General features: G+C 77.0%; 11 non-coding genes across 11 annotated transcripts; all 11 read right to left on the bottom strand.

Annotated features, from left to right (window-relative positions):
* Nucleotides 1-665: 665 nt before the first annotated feature.
* Nucleotides 666-784, bottom strand: LOC125962441 (5S ribosomal RNA). Its single transcript, XR_007473962.1, has one exon. It is a non-coding gene; the product is annotated as a 5S ribosomal RNA (ribosomal RNA).
* A 926-nt stretch (nt 785-1,710) lies between these two features.
* Nucleotides 1,711-1,829, bottom strand: LOC125962442 (5S ribosomal RNA). Its single transcript, XR_007473963.1, has one exon. It is a non-coding gene; the product is annotated as a 5S ribosomal RNA (ribosomal RNA).
* A 926-nt stretch (nt 1,830-2,755) lies between these two features.
* Nucleotides 2,756-2,874, bottom strand: LOC125962443 (5S ribosomal RNA). Its single transcript, XR_007473964.1, has one exon. It is a non-coding gene; the product is annotated as a 5S ribosomal RNA (ribosomal RNA).
* A 926-nt stretch (nt 2,875-3,800) lies between these two features.
* Nucleotides 3,801-3,919, bottom strand: LOC125962444 (5S ribosomal RNA). The gene has a single exon (XR_007473965.1). It is a non-coding gene; the product is annotated as a 5S ribosomal RNA (ribosomal RNA).
* Nucleotides 3,920-4,845: 926 nt separating this feature from the next.
* Nucleotides 4,846-4,964, bottom strand: LOC125962445 (5S ribosomal RNA). Its single transcript, XR_007473966.1, has one exon. It is a non-coding gene; the product is annotated as a 5S ribosomal RNA (ribosomal RNA).
* Nucleotides 4,965-5,890: 926 nt separating this feature from the next.
* On the bottom strand, nt 5,891-6,009 carry LOC125962446 (5S ribosomal RNA). Its single transcript, XR_007473967.1, has one exon. It is a non-coding gene; the product is annotated as a 5S ribosomal RNA (ribosomal RNA).
* A 911-nt stretch (nt 6,010-6,920) lies between these two features.
* LOC125962448 (5S ribosomal RNA) lies at nt 6,921-7,039 on the bottom strand. The gene has a single exon (XR_007473969.1). It is a non-coding gene; the product is annotated as a 5S ribosomal RNA (ribosomal RNA).
* Nucleotides 7,040-7,965: 926 nt separating this feature from the next.
* On the bottom strand, nt 7,966-8,084 carry LOC125962449 (5S ribosomal RNA). Its single transcript, XR_007473970.1, has one exon. It is a non-coding gene; the product is annotated as a 5S ribosomal RNA (ribosomal RNA).
* Nucleotides 8,085-9,010: 926 nt separating this feature from the next.
* Nucleotides 9,011-9,129, bottom strand: LOC125962450 (5S ribosomal RNA). Its single transcript, XR_007473971.1, has one exon. It is a non-coding gene; the product is annotated as a 5S ribosomal RNA (ribosomal RNA).
* A 911-nt stretch (nt 9,130-10,040) lies between these two features.
* Nucleotides 10,041-10,159, bottom strand: LOC125962451 (5S ribosomal RNA). Its single transcript, XR_007473972.1, has one exon. It is a non-coding gene; the product is annotated as a 5S ribosomal RNA (ribosomal RNA).
* Nucleotides 10,160-11,085: 926 nt separating this feature from the next.
* LOC125962452 (5S ribosomal RNA) lies at nt 11,086-11,204 on the bottom strand. Its single transcript, XR_007473973.1, has one exon. It is a non-coding gene; the product is annotated as a 5S ribosomal RNA (ribosomal RNA).
* Nucleotides 11,205-11,880: the final 676 nt, after the last annotated feature.

Consider the following 11,880-nt stretch of genomic DNA (forward strand, 5'->3'; position numbering starts at 1 on the left):
CCCGGGGCCCGCGGTCCCTTGGGCATCGGCCCTGCCGGCCCACGCGGCGCGAGGCGCAGCCCGGCCGCAGCCCGGGCCGGCCCTCCTGCCCGACAGCAGCTGGCCCGAAGCCACTGGGAGCCACCATTGAGTCGCCACGGCCCCTCAGCCCCGGCAAGGCCACCCTTGCCCCCACACCCCCCGCCGAGCTCAGGACCCCGCCCCTGGTGGCCGGCAGGCCCGGGGAAGCGGCCCCTGCCCTCGATCCCGCTCCCGCACCCGGCCGCGGTGACACGCCAGAGGGGCGGGGTGGGGGTGGGGGGCTTTTGTCGGAGGGAGCTGTGGAGGGACACACCGGCACACAGGTGGCGGCGCCGGGGCTGGGCGCCGGTGGGGGCGGCCAGGTGCAGGTCGAGGGGCTCGCGGGCCGAAAGGACGGCAAGTGGGCCCGCGGCGGAGTCTGGGTCCGGGCCAGCCACCCCGGGAGCGTCTGGGGTGCGGCCGCCTTCCAGGGCCGCCTTCTGGCCGCCTGGCCGGCCGGGCCGGCGGGGAGCGCCCCCGCCGGCGCGCGCCGTGGTGGGAGGGGCCTGAGGAGGTGGGGCCTGCCGCGGGGTCCGGCGGGGGCGGAGCCGGCGGCCCCCGCCGCGGGCGAGTAAAGGAGAAGGCGGGCGGAGCGGGAGGCAAAAAGCCTACAGCACCCGGTATTCCCAGGCGGTCTCCCATCCAAGTACTAACCAGGCCCGACCCTGCTTAGCTTCCGAGATCAGACGAGATCGGGCGCGTTCAGGGTGGTATGGCCGTAGACGGGGGCGGGGGCCGCGGGCTGCCTCTTGAGGCCCAGTTTCGCTGGCGCTGGCGCCTTAACGCCAGCCTGGCGGCCGGCCCGCCCCGGCAGGGCCCCCTCGCCCGCCCAGGCAGGGGGAACGGAGGTCTCGGGTATCGGGCGGCGGCGGAGGGTTTGGCGACCACCTCCCAGCCCAGGGCGGCCGTGACCCAGCAAACCCTTCGGCGCTTGGCGCCCCGCCCAAGATCCCGCACGTCGCTCACAGGGACGTGGCCCCGGAGGCTTCAGGGCCCGGGGCCCGCGGTCCCTTGGGCATCGGCCCTGCCGGCCCACGCGGCGCTAGGCGCAGCCCGGCCGCAGCCCGGGCCGGCCCTCCTGCCCGACGGCAGCTGGCCCGAAGCCACTGGGAGCCACCATTGAGTCGCCACGGCCCCTCAGCCCCGGCAAGGCCACCCTTGCCCCCACACCCCCCGCCGAGCTCAGGACCCCGCCCCTGGTGGCCGGCAGGCCCGGGGAAGCGGCCCCTGCCCTCGATCCCGCTCCCGCACCCGGCCGCGGTGACACGCCAGCGGGGCGGGGTGGGGGTGGGGGGCTTTTGTCAGAGGGAGCTGTGGAGGGACACACCGGCACACAGGTGGCGGCGCCGGGGCTGGGCGCCGGTGGGGGCGGCCAGGTGCAGGTCGAGGGGCTCGCGGGCCGAAAGGACGGCAAGTGGGCCCGCGGCGGAGTCTGGGTCCGGGCCAGCCACCCCGGGAGCGTCTGGGGTGCGGCTGCCTTCCAGGGCCGCCTTCTGGCCGGCCGGGCCGGCGGGGAGCGCCCCCGCCGGCGCGCGCCGTGGTGGGAGGGGCCTGAGGAGGTGGGGCCTGCCGCGGGGCCCGGCGGGGGCGGAGCCGGCGGCCCCCGCCGCGGGCGAGTAAAGGAGAAGGCGGGCGGAGCGGGAGGCAAAAAGCCTACAGCACCCGGTATTCCCAGGCGGTCTCCCATCCAAGTACTAACCAGGCCCGACCCTGCTTAGCTTCCGAGATCAGACGAGATCGGGCGCGTTCAGGGTGGTATGGCCGTAGACGGGGGCGGGGGCCGCGGGCTGCCTCTTGAGGCCCAGTTTCGCTGGCGCTGGCGCCTTAACGCCAGCCTGGCGGCCGGCCCGCCCCGGCAGGGCCCCCTCGCCCGCCCAGGCAGGGGGAACGGAGGTCTCGGGTATCGGGCGGCGGCGGAGGGTTTGGCGACCACCTCCCAGCCCAGGGCGGCCGTGACCCAGCAAACCCTTCGGCGCTTGGCGCCCCGCCCAAGATCCCGCACGTCGCTCACAGGGACGTGGCCCCGGAGGCTTCAGGGCCCGGGGCCCGCGGTCCCTTGGGCATCGGCCCTGCCGGCCCACGCGGCGCTAGGCGCAGCCCGGCCGCAGCCCGGGCCGGCCCTCCTGCCCGACGGCAGCTGGCCCGAAGCCACTGGGAGCCACCATTGAGTCGCCACGGCCCCTCAGCCCCGGCAAGGCCACCCTTGCCCCCACACCCCCCGCCGAGCTCAGGACCCCGCCCCTGGTGGCCGGCAGGCCCGGGGAAGCGGCCCCTGCCCTCGATCCCGCTCCCGCACCCGGCCGCGGTGACACGCCAGCGGGGCGGGGTGGGGGTGGGGGGCTTTTGTCGGAGGGAGCTGTGGAGGGACACACCGGCACACAGGTGGCGGCGCCGGGGCTGGGCGCCGGTGGGGGCGGCCAGGTGCAGGTCGAGGGGCTCGCGGGCCGAAAGGACGGCAAGTGGGCCCGCGGCGGAGTCTGGGTCCGGGCCAGCCACCCCGGGAGCGTCTGGGGTGCGGCTGCCTTCCAGGGCCGCCTTCTGGCCGGCCGGGCCGGCGGGGAGCGCCCCCGCCGGCGCGCGCCGTGGTGGGAGGGGCCTGAGGAGGTGGGGCCTGCCGCGGGGCCCGGCGGGGGCGGAGCCGGCGGCCCCCGCCGCGGGCGAGTAAAGGAGAAGGCGGGCGGAGCGGGAGGCAAAAAGCCTACAGCACCCGGTATTCCCAGGCGGTCTCCCATCCAAGTACTAACCAGGCCCGACCCTGCTTAGCTTCCGAGATCAGACGAGATCGGGCGCGTTCAGGGTGGTATGGCCGTAGACGGGGGCGGGGGCCGCGGGCTGCCTCTTGAGGCCCAGTTTCGCTGGCGCTGGCGCCTTAACGCCAGCCTGGCGGCCGGCCCGCCCCGGCAGGGCCCCCTCGCCCGCCCAGGCAGGGGGAACGGAGGTCTCGGGTATCGGGCGGCGGCGGAGGGTTTGGCGACCACCTCCCAGCCCAGGGCGGCCGTGACCCAGCAAACCCTTCGGCGCTTGGCGCCCCGCCCAAGATCCCGCACGTCGCTCACAGGGACGTGGCCCCGGAGGCTTCAGGGCCCGGGGCCCGCGGTCCCTTGGGCATCGGCCCTGCCGGCCCACGCGGCGCTAGGCGCAGCCCGGCCGCAGCCCGGGCCGGCCCTCCTGCCCGACGGCAGCTGGCCCGAAGCCACTGGGAGCCACCATTGAGTCGCCACGGCCCCTCAGCCCCGGCAAGGCCACCCTTGCCCCCACACCCCCCGCCGAGCTCAGGACCCCGCCCCTGGTGGCCGGCAGGCCCGGGGAAGCGGCCCCTGCCCTCGATCCCGCTCCCGCACCCGGCCGCGGTGACACGCCAGCGGGGCGGGGTGGGGGTGGGGGGCTTTTGTCGGAGGGAGCTGTGGAGGGACACACCGGCACACAGGTGGCGGCGCCGGGGCTGGGCGCCGGTGGGGGCGGCCAGGTGCAGGTCGAGGGGCTCGCGGGCCGAAAGGACGGCAAGTGGGCCCGCGGCGGAGTCTGGGTCCGGGCCAGCCACCCCGGGAGCGTCTGGGGTGCGGCCGCCTTCCAGGGCCGCCTTCTGGCCGGCCGGGCCGGCGGGGAGCGCCCCCGCCGGCGCGCGCCGTGGTGGGAGGGGCCTGAGGAGGTGGGGCCTGCCGCGGGGCCCGGCGGGGGCGGAGCCGGCGGCCCCCGCCGCGGGCGAGTAAAGGAGAAGGCGGGCGGAGCGGGAGGCAAAAAGCCTACAGCACCCGGTATTCCCAGGCGGTCTCCCATCCAAGTACTAACCAGGCCCGACCCTGCTTAGCTTCCGAGATCAGACGAGATCGGGCGCGTTCAGGGTGGTATGGCCGTAGACGGGGGCGGGGGCCGCGGGCTGCCTCTTGAGGCCCAGTTTCGCTGGCGCTGGCGCCTTAACGCCAGCCTGGCGGCCGGCCCGCCCCGGCAGGGCCCCCTCGCCCGCCCAGGCAGGGGGAACGGAGGTCTCGGGTATCGGGCGGCGGCGGAGGGTTTGGCGACCACCTCCCAGCCCAGGGCGGCCGTGACCCAGCAAACCCTTCGGCGCTTGGCGCCCCGCCCAAGATCCCGCACGTCGCTCACAGGGACGTGGCCCCGGAGGCTTCAGGGCCCGGGGCCCGCGGTCCCTTGGGCATCGGCCCTGCCGGCCCACGCGGCGCTAGGCGCAGCCCGGCCGCAGCCCGGGCCGGCCCTCCTGCCCGACGGCAGCTGGCCCGAAGCCACTGGGAGCCACCATTGAGTCGCCACGGCCCCTCAGCCCCGGCAAGGCCACCCTTGCCCCCACACCCCCCGCCGAGCTCAGGACCCCGCCCCTGGTGGCCGGCAGGCCCGGGGAAGCGGCCCCTGCCCTCGATCCCGCTCCCGCACCCGGCCGCGGTGACACGCCAGCGGGGCGGGGTGGGGGTGGGGGGCTTTTGTCGGAGGGAGCTGTGGAGGGACACACCGGCACACAGGTGGCGGCGCCGGGGCTGGGCGCCGGTGGGGGCGGCCAGGTGCAGGTCGAGGGGCTCGCGGGCCGAAAGGACGGCAAGTGGGCCCGCGGCGGAGTCTGGGTCCGGGCCAGCCACCCCGGGAGCGTCTGGGGTGCGGCTGCCTTCCAGGGCCGCCTTCTGGCCGGCCGGGCCGGCGGGGAGCGCCCCCGCCGGCGCGCGCCGTGGTGGGAGGGGCCTGAGGAGGTGGGGCCTGCCGCGGGGCCCGGCGGGGGCGGAGCCGGCGGCCCCCGCCGCGGGCGAGTAAAGGAGAAGGCGGGCGGAGCGGGAGGCAAAAAGCCTACAGCACCCGGTATTCCCAGGCGGTCTCCCATCCAAGTACTAACCAGGCCCGACCCTGCTTAGCTTCCGAGATCAGACGAGATCGGGCGCGTTCAGGGTGGTATGGCCGTAGACGGGGGCGGGGGCCGCGGGCTGCCTCTTGAGGCCCAGTTTCGCTGGCGCTGGCGCCTTAACGCCAGCCTGGCGGCCGGCCCGCCCCGGCAGGGCCCCCTCGCCCGCCCAGGCAGGGGGAACGGAGGTCTCGGGTATCGGGCGGCGGCAGAGGGTTTGGCGACCACCTCCCAGCCCAGGGCGGCCGTGACCCAGCAAACCCTTCGGCGCTTGGCGCCCCGCCCAAGATCCCGCACGTCGCTCACAGGGACGTGGCCCCGGAGGCTTCAGGGCCCGGGGCCCGCGGTCCCTTGGGCATCGGCCCTGCCGGCCCACGCGGCGCTAGGCGCAGCCCGGCCGCAGCCCGGGCCGGCCCTCCTGCCCGACGGCAGCTGGCCCGAAGCCACTGGGAGCCACCATTGAGTCGCCACGGCCCCTCAGCCCCGGCAAGGCCACCCTTGCCCCCACACCCCCCGCCGAGCTCAGGACCCCGCCCCTGGTGGCCGGCAGGCCCGGGGAAGCGGCCCCTGCCCTCGATCCCGCTCCCGCACCCGGCCGCGGTGACACGCCAGCGGGGCGGGGTGGGGGTGGGGGGCTTTTGTCGGAGGGAGCTGTGGAGGGACACACCGGCACACAGGTGGCGGCGCCGGGGCTGGGCGCCGGTGGGGGCGGCCAGGTGCAGGTCGAGGGGCTCGCGGGCCGAAAGGACGGCAAGTGGGCCCGCGGCGGAGTCTGGGTCCGGGCCAGCCACCCCGGGAGCGTCTGGGGTGCGGCTGCCTTCCAGGGCCGCCTTCTGGCCGGCCGGGCCGGCGGGGAGCGCCCCCGCCGGCGCGCGCCGTGGTGGGAGGGGCCTGAGGAGGTGGGGCCTGCCGCGGGGCCCGGCGGGGGCGGAGCCGGCGGCCCCCGCCGCGGGCGAGTAAAGGAGAAGGCGGGCGGAGCGGGAGGCAAAAAGCCTACAGCACCCGGTATTCCCAGGCGGTCTCCCATCCAAGTACTAACCAGGCCCGACCCTGCTTAGCTTCCGAGATCAGACGAGATCGGGCGCGTTCAGGGTGGTATGGCCGTAGACGGGGGCGGGGGCCGCGGGCTGCCTCTTGAGGCCCAGTTTCGCTGGCGCTGGCGCCTTAACGCCAGCCTGGCGGCCGGCCCGCCCAGGCAGGGGGAACGGAGGTCTCGGGTATCGGGCGGCGGCGGAGGGTTTGGCGACCACCTCCCAGCCCAGGGCGGCCGTGACCCAGCAAACCCTTCGGCGCTTGGCGCCCCGCCCAAGATCCCGCACGTCGCTCACAGGGACGTGGCCCCGGAGGCTTCAGGGCCCGGGGCCCGCGGTCCCTTGGGCATCGGCCCTGCCGGCCCACGCGGCGCGAGGCGCAGCCCGGCCGCAGCCCGGGCCGGCCCTCCTGCCCGACAGCAGCTGGCCCGAAGCCACTGGGAGCCACCATTGAGTCGCCACGGCCCCTCAGCCCCGGCAAGGCCACCCTTGCCCCCACACCCCCCGCCGAGCTCAGGACCCCGCCCCTGGTGGCCGGCAGGCCCGGGGAAGCGGCCCCTGCCCTCGATCCCGCTCCCGCACCCGGCCGCGGTGACACGCCAGAGGGGCGGGGTGGGGGTGGGGGGCTTTTGTCGGAGGGAGCTGTGGAGGGACACACCGGCACACAGGTGGCGGCGCCGGGGCTGGGCGCCGGTGGGGGCGGCCAGGTGCAGGTCGAGGGGCTCGCGGGCCGAAAGGACGGCAAGTGGGCCCGCGGCGGAGTCTGGGTCCGGGCCAGCCACCCCGGGAGCGTCTGGGGTGCGGCCGCCTTCCAGGGCCGCCTTCTGGCCGCCTGGCCGGCCGGGCCGGCGGGGAGCGCCCCCGCCGGCGCGCGCCGTGGTGGGAGGGGCCTGAGGAGGTGGGGCCTGCCGCGGGGTCCGGCGGGGGCGGAGCCGGCGGCCCCCGCCGCGGGCGAGTAAAGGAGAAGGCGGGCGGAGCGGGAGGCAAAAAGCCTACAGCACCCGGTATTCCCAGGCGGTCTCCCATCCAAGTACTAACCAGGCCCGACCCTGCTTAGCTTCCGAGATCAGACGAGATCGGGCGCGTTCAGGGTGGTATGGCCGTAGACGGGGGCGGGGGCCGCGGGCTGCCTCTTGAGGCCCAGTTTCGCTGGCGCTGGCGCCTTAACGCCAGCCTGGCGGCCGGCCCGCCCCGGCAGGGCCCCCTCGCCCGCCCAGGCAGGGGGAACGGAGGTCTCGGGTATCGGGCGGCGGCGGAGGGTTTGGCGACCACCTCCCAGCCCAGGGCGGCCGTGACCCAGCAAACCCTTCGGCGCTTGGCGCCCCGCCCAAGATCCCGCACGTCGCTCACAGGGACGTGGCCCCGGAGGCTTCAGGGCCCGGGGCCCGCGGTCCCTTGGGCATCGGCCCTGCCGGCCCACGCGGCGCTAGGCGCAGCCCGGCCGCAGCCCGGGCCGGCCCTCCTGCCCGACGGCAGCTGGCCCGAAGCCACTGGGAGCCACCATTGAGTCGCCACGGCCCCTCAGCCCCGGCAAGGCCACCCTTGCCCCCACACCCCCCGCCGAGCTCAGGACCCCGCCCCTGGTGGCCGGCAGGCCCGGGGAAGCGGCCCCTGCCCTCGATCCCGCTCCCGCACCCGGCCGCGGTGACACGCCAGCGGGGCGGGGTGGGGGTGGGGGGCTTTTGTCGGAGGGAGCTGTGGAGGGACACACCGGCACACAGGTGGCGGCGCCGGGGCTGGGCGCCGGTGGGGGCGGCCAGGTGCAGGTCGAGGGGCTCGCGGGCCGAAAGGACGGCAAGTGGGCCCGCGGCGGAGTCTGGGTCCGGGCCAGCCACCCCGGGAGCGTCTGGGGTGCGGCTGCCTTCCAGGGCCGCCTTCTGGCCGGCCGGGCCGGCGGGGAGCGCCCCCGCCGGCGCGCGCCGTGGTGGGAGGGGCCTGAGGAGGTGGGGCCTGCCGCGGGGCCCGGCGGGGGCGGAGCCGGCGGCCCCCGCCGCGGGCGAGTAAAGGAGAAGGCGGGCGGAGCGGGAGGCAAAAAGCCTACAGCACCCGGTATTCCCAGGCGGTCTCCCATCCAAGTACTAACCAGGCCCGACCCTGCTTAGCTTCCGAGATCAGACGAGATCGGGCGCGTTCAGGGTGGTATGGCCGTAGACGGGGGCGGGGGCCGCGGGCTGCCTCTTGAGGCCCAGTTTCGCTGGCGCTGGCGCCTTAACGCCAGCCTGGCGGCCGGCCCGCCCCGGCAGGGCCCCCTCGCCCGCCCAGGCAGGGGGAACGGAGGTCTCGGGTTTCGGGCGGCGGCGGAGGGTTTGGCGACCACCTCCCAGCCCAGGGCGGCCGTGACCCAGCAAACCCTTCGGCGCTTGGCGCCCCGCCCAAGATCCCGCACGTCGCTCACAGGGACGTGGCCCCGGAGGCTTCAGGGCCCGGGGCCCGCGGTCCCTTGGGCATCGGCCCTGCCGGCCCACGCGGCGCTAGGCGCAGCCCGGCCGCAGCCCGGGCCGGCCCTCCTGCCCGACGGCAGCTGGCCCGAAGCCACTGGGAGCCACCATTGAGTCGCCACGGCCCCTCAGCCCCGGCAAGGCCACCCTTGCCCCCACACCCCCCGCCGAGCTCAGGACCCCGCCCCTGGTGGCCGGCAGGCCCGGGGAAGCGGCCCCTGCCCTCGATCCCGCTCCCGCACCCGGCCGCGGTGACACGCCAGAGGGGCGGGGTGGGGGTGGGGGGCTTTTGTCGGAGGGAGCTGTGGAGGGACACACCGGCACACAGGTGGCGGCGCCGGGGCTGGGCGCCGGTGGGGGCGGCCAGGTGCAGGTCGAGGGGCTCGCGGGCCGAAAGGACGGCAAGTGGGCCCGCGGCGGAGTCTGGGTCCGGGCCAGCCACCCCGGGAGCGTCTGGGGTGCGGCTGCCTTCCAGGGCCGCCTTCTGGCCGGCCGGGCCGGCGGGGAGCGCCCCCGCCGGCGCGCGCCGTGGTGGGAGGGGCCTGAGGAGGTGGGGCCTGCCGCGGGGCCCGGCGGGGGCGGAGCCGGCGGCCCCCGCCGCGGGCGAGTAAAGGAGAAGGCGGGCGGAGCGGGAGGCAAAAAGCCTACAGCACCCGGTATTCCCAGGCGGTCTCCCATCCAAGTACTAACCAGGCCCGACCCTGCTTAGCTTCCGAGATCAGACGAGATCGGGCGCGTTCAGGGTGGTATGGCCGTAGACGGGGGCGGGGGCCGCGGGCTGCCTCTTGAGGCCCAGTTTCGCTGGCGCTGGCGCCTTAACGCCAGCCTGGCGGCCGGCCCGCCCAGGCAGGGGGAACGGAGGTCTCGGGTATCGGGCGGCGGCGGAGGGTTTGGCGACCACCTCCCAGCCCAGGGCGGCCGTGACCCAGCAAACCCTTCGGCGCTTGGCGCCCCGCCCAAGATCCCGCACGTCGCTCACAGGGACGTGGCCCCGGAGGCTTCAGGGCCCGGGGCCCGCGGTCCCTTGGGCATCGGCCCTGCCGGCCCACGCGGCGCGAGGCGCAGCCCGGCCGCAGCCCGGGCCGGCCCTCCTGCCCGACAGCAGCTGGCCCGAAGCCACTGGGAGCCACCATTGAGTCGCCACGGCCCCTCAGCCCCGGCAAGGCCACCCTTGCCCCCACACCCCCCGCCGAGCTCAGGACCCCGCCCCTGGTGGCCGGCAGGCCCGGGGAAGCGGCCCCTGCCCTCGATCCCGCTCCCGCACCCGGCCGCGGTGACACGCCAGAGGGGCGGGGTGGGGGTGGGGGGCTTTTGTCGGAGGGAGCTGTGGAGGGACACACCGGCACACAGGTGGCGGCGCCGGGGCTGGGCGCCGGTGGGGGCGGCCAGGTGCAGGTCGAGGGGCTCGCGGGCCGAAAGGACGGCAAGTGGGCCCGCGGCGGAGTCTGGGTCCGGGCCAGCCACCCCGGGAGCGTCTGGGGTGCGGCCGCCTTCCAGGGCCGCCTTCTGGCCGCCTGGCCGGCCGGGCCGGCGGGGAGCGCCCCCGCCGGCGCGCGCCGTGGTGGGAGGGGCCTGAGGAGGTGGGGCCTGCCGCGGGGTCCGGCGGGGGCGGAGCCGGCGGCCCCCGCCGCGGGCGAGTAAAGGAGAAGGCGGGCGGAGCGGGAGGCAAAAAGCCTACAGCACCCGGTATTCCCAGGCGGTCTCCCATCCAAGTACTAACCAGGCCCGACCCTGCTTAGCTTCCGAGATCAGACGAGATCGGGCGCGTTCAGGGTGGTATGGCCGTAGACGGGGGCGGGGGCCGCGGGCTGCCTCTTGAGGCCCAGTTTCGCTGGCGCTGGCGCCTTAACGCCAGCCTGGCGGCCGGCCCGCCCCGGCAGGGCCCCCTCGCCCGCCCAGGCAGGGGGAACGGAGGTCTCGGGTATCGGGCGGCGGCGGAGGGTTTGGCGACCACCTCCCAGCCCAGGGCGGCCGTGACCCAGCAAACCCTTCGGCGCTTGGCGCCCCGCCCAAGATCCCGCACGTCGCTCACAGGGACGTGGCCCCGGAGGCTTCAGGGCCCGGGGCCCGCGGTCCCTTGGGCATCGGCCCTGCCGGCCCACGCGGCGCTAGGCGCAGCCCGGCCGCAGCCCGGGCCGGCCCTCCTGCCCGACGGCAGCTGGCCCGAAGCCACTGGGAGCCACCATTGAGTCGCCACGGCCCCTCAGCCCCGGCAAGGCCACCCTTGCCCCCACACCCCCCGCCGAGCTCAGGACCCCGCCCCTGGTGGCCGGCAGGCCCGGGGAAGCGGCCCCTGCCCTCGATCCCGCTCCCGCACCCGGCCGCGGTGACACGCCAGCGGGGCGGGGTGGGGGTGGGGGGCTTTTGTCGGAGGGAGCTGTGGAGGGACACACCGGCACACAGGTGGCGGCGCCGGGGCTGGGCGCCGGTGGGGGCGGCCAGGTGCAGGTCGAGGGGCTCGCGGGCCGAAAGGACGGCAAGTGGGCCCGCGGCGGAGTCTGGGTCCGGGCCAGCCACCCCGGGAGCGTCTGGGGTGCGGCTGCCTTCCAGGGCCGCCTTCTGGCCGGCCGGGCCGGCGGGGAGCGCCCCCGCCGGCGCGCGCCGTGGTGGGAGGGGCCTGAGGAGGTGGGGCCTGCCGCGGGGCCCGGCGGGGGCGGAGCCGGCGGCCCCCGCCGCGGGCGAGTAAAGGAGAAGGCGGGCGGAGCGGGAGGCAAAAAGCCTACAGCACCCGGTATTCCCAGGCGGTCTCCCATCCAAGTACTAACCAGGCCCGACCCTGCTTAGCTTCCGAGATCAGACGAGATCGGGCGCGTTCAGGGTGGTATGGCCGTAGACGGGGGCGGGGGCCGCGGGCTGCCTCTTGAGGCCCAGTTTCGCTGGCGCTGGCGCCTTAACGCCAGCCTGGCGGCCGGCCCGCCCCGGCAGGGCCCCCTCGCCCGCCCAGGCAGGGGGAACGGAGGTCTCGGGTATCGGGCGGCGGCGGAGGGTTTGGCGACCACCTCCCAGCCCAGGGCGGCCGTGACCCAGCAAACCCTTCGGCGCTTGGCGCCCCGCCCAAGATCCCGCACGTCGCTCACAGGGACGTGGCCCCGGAGGCTTCAGGGCCCGGGGCCCGCGGTCCCTTGGGCATCGGCCCTGCCGGCCCACGCGGCGCTAGGCGCAGCCCGGCCGCAGCCCGGGCCGGCCCTCCTGCCCGACGGCAGCTGGCCCGAAGCCACTGGGAGCCACCATTGAGTCGCCACGGCCCCTCAGCCCCGGCAAGGCCACCCTTGCCCCCACACCCCCCGCCGAGCTCAGGACCCCGCCCCTGGTGGCCGGCAGGCCCGGGGAAGCGGCCCCTGCCCTCGATCCCGCTCCCGCACCCGGCCGCGGTGACACGCCAGCGGGGCGGGGTGGGGGTGGGGGGCTTTTGTCGGAGGGAGCTGTGGAGGGACACACCGGCACACAGGTGGCGGCGCCGGGGCTGGGCGCCGGTGGGGGCGGCCAGGTGCAGGTCGAGGGGCTCGCGGGC

This window comes from Orcinus orca, chromosome 19 (assembly GCF_937001465.1).
Source record: "Orcinus orca chromosome 19, mOrcOrc1.1, whole genome shotgun sequence".
Lineage (NCBI taxonomy): Eukaryota > Metazoa > Chordata > Mammalia > Artiodactyla > Delphinidae > Orcinus > Orcinus orca.